The following is a 2452-nucleotide window of genomic DNA, read 5'->3' as shown; positions in this document are numbered from 1 at the left end:
GGGCGCTGTGCTGCAGCTGCTCACTTCTATTAAATCATTAGTATGGGTCAATGAGAATGAATTTCCCCACTGAGATTAATTAAACATATATCGAACTATTGTGAAAGCTTTTTACATTGCAACAATTTATTTTATGTGTAGCCTTAAAGGATTGTAGTAACACTTTTCTGTCCTTTCCTCTCTAATCTTAGTCCAGAACCCCTCAGGAGTCATAACCAAAACCATAGATGTGTGTTTACACAAGGAGGGAAACAGCTTTGGGTTTGTCATGAGAGGTAGGTGGACGGGATGTTTTTGTGTAAATCCTTCAGTAAGAAATGATTAGCTTTAGCTTTTTGCACTGATTTATTCTATGTGTTTTATTTCTTTAGGAGGCTTCCACGAGGACTGGCGCAGGTCTCGTCCTCTGGTGGTTACATATGTCAGGCCAGGCGGTCCGGCCGACAGGTGAGGACATGGATAGATGAGGCAGTGTTTGTGTATATACAAGTGTTGCTATTTATGTCTCTGGTATGTGTCTTATGTCTTCAGTGTGCAAGAATGGGCCTATTCAAATATTATATGTGTGCGTGCGTGCATGCATGCGTGGTTCAATAGTTTGTGCTTTTATGGCTCAACGGATATGTGCTTTACTAATTGCCTTAGTGCCTCCGCACTAAAAATATTTATCTATTACCCATATGGAATTAGATTCTTAAGAATTACGCTGCTGAATGATTTTAAATCCACATTGTTTTCATGTGCATGTTATTTCTTTTGCATCAGTCTGTGCTCAGGCCACTGCATGAAATTGTGGCTCTGACACATATAGCGTTCTCTTCAAAGCAGAAAGGGCACAGCTCATCTCGAGGCTAGTGCAACATTGCACTTTTCCCCATGAAATCAGAGAGCACCAAAACAGCGGAGCAAACGTAATTTGCCATCAAAGACTTTATGGCCGTTTATCTCGTTTATCCTTCATCTCTCCTGAGAGGGAAAACTCATGTGGAACTGTTTAATGATTTACTGTGACCGGTGCATAAACGCTTGTGTGAGCATCTTGTGCTGGTCGCCTATGTTGGATTTTTTATTTCCTCTCTCTCTCTTCTGTGTTTCTCCAGAGAGGGAACTTTGAAGGCCGGAGATCGAGTATTGAGCATAGACGGTATGCCTTTAAACAGAGAGAAGCACGCTGACGCTCTGACCATGCTGATGCAGAGCAGCCAGGAAGCTCTGTTCTTGATTGAGTATGACGTCTCTGTCATGGGTGAGCACACACACACACACACGCAGGGAATATGTGGAGGCATGGTAGGGCAGCGTTGCTCTGAGGGTAAATAATGTGGCCGTTTGGCTGTGCAGATGTGAGTGACTGTCTGTGCTGGAGACGCCACCATGAGAGTCACACAGGCCCGAGAGCACACCTCAACAGGGACAGGGTAGATGGGTGATATTTGCTGTTTTATCATAATGTGTGAGTCTCTCTCCTCCCCTGAATTAGAGCAGAGTCATTACATTACTTGACTTTATTGTTCAGGCAGAGTATGCCACCCTGGACAACTTTCAGGGACACACTTAGCTTTGTTAACAAGGATTTTTTTAACATGACCTCAATAAAACAAGGTTAGACATTTTATGGTATTACCAGAATCCCTGATGATGCTAGATACTTAAGGGGACAAGGTGACAAACTTTCTAAGCGGTCTATCCAAGTGGCACTCTAGTGATTTAGTTTTGCACTACTACAAAGTTGAGGGATTCACAAGAGACAGATTACCAATAGAATGGTGAGAATCAAAGCAGCAGAGGCCAAGATGTCCTGACTTCAAAAACGTGATCCTACATCTCCCATAATGCAACCTATCAGTGTCTTTTTGTTCGAACTTCTCAGCCTGGTAAACACTGTCTTTCAAACTCACATCTCCAGTTTGCAGGGGTGGACTAGTTTCAGGTTCATAATCTTATTTAGGGGTTGTACCAGAACAGGTTTACATGGTTTAATTTTCAAAAAACAACATATTTTTGTCATACAGCACATTGCTGCAGCTCCTCTTTTCACCCTGTGTTGAAGGCTTCGTTTTAGCTATGGAGTGATACATCTGGCCTCTACATGATCTTTGTTAGCAGTTGCACATGCGCAGTTCCTAGTTAAGGACTACTAGCCAATCAGAAGCAGAGAAGGGCGGGTCAGTGAGAAGCCGGTAAACATGGCTTTAGTTCAGCAGTTCCCTTTACCAGCTTAGTAACATGGCCTGGAGCAAGAGTTTCATTGTGGTGAGTTATTAATCTGTAACAAAAGTATCTTTCATCCGTAACGTTTTAACTGAGCTCTGTCTCTACATCACAGTAATAACTTTGTGTCCATTGACTGCCTGGAGGGTAACTAGTGTTTGGAAGGGAGATGAGAGGTGTGTGCTGCAGCTCAGTGTTTTTCCACCAGTGTTTTTGAGGGCGTGTCGGACTAGCGGCTTGG

General features: G+C 43.1%; 1 protein-coding gene across 1 annotated transcript in view; it reads left to right on the top strand.

The window, feature by feature from the left end:
- Nucleotides 1–2452, top strand: part of grip2a (glutamate receptor interacting protein 2a) — a 33360-nt gene that overhangs the window by 9548 nt on the left and 21360 nt on the right. The window lies entirely within an intron of this gene.

This window comes from Micropterus dolomieu, linkage group LG08 (genome assembly GCF_021292245.1).
Source record: "Micropterus dolomieu isolate WLL.071019.BEF.003 ecotype Adirondacks linkage group LG08, ASM2129224v1, whole genome shotgun sequence".
NCBI lineage: Eukaryota > Metazoa > Chordata > Actinopteri > Centrarchiformes > Centrarchidae > Micropterus > Micropterus dolomieu.
The sequence above is the reverse complement of the archived record's forward strand: the minus strand, read 5'-3'. Positions and strand labels throughout refer to the sequence as shown.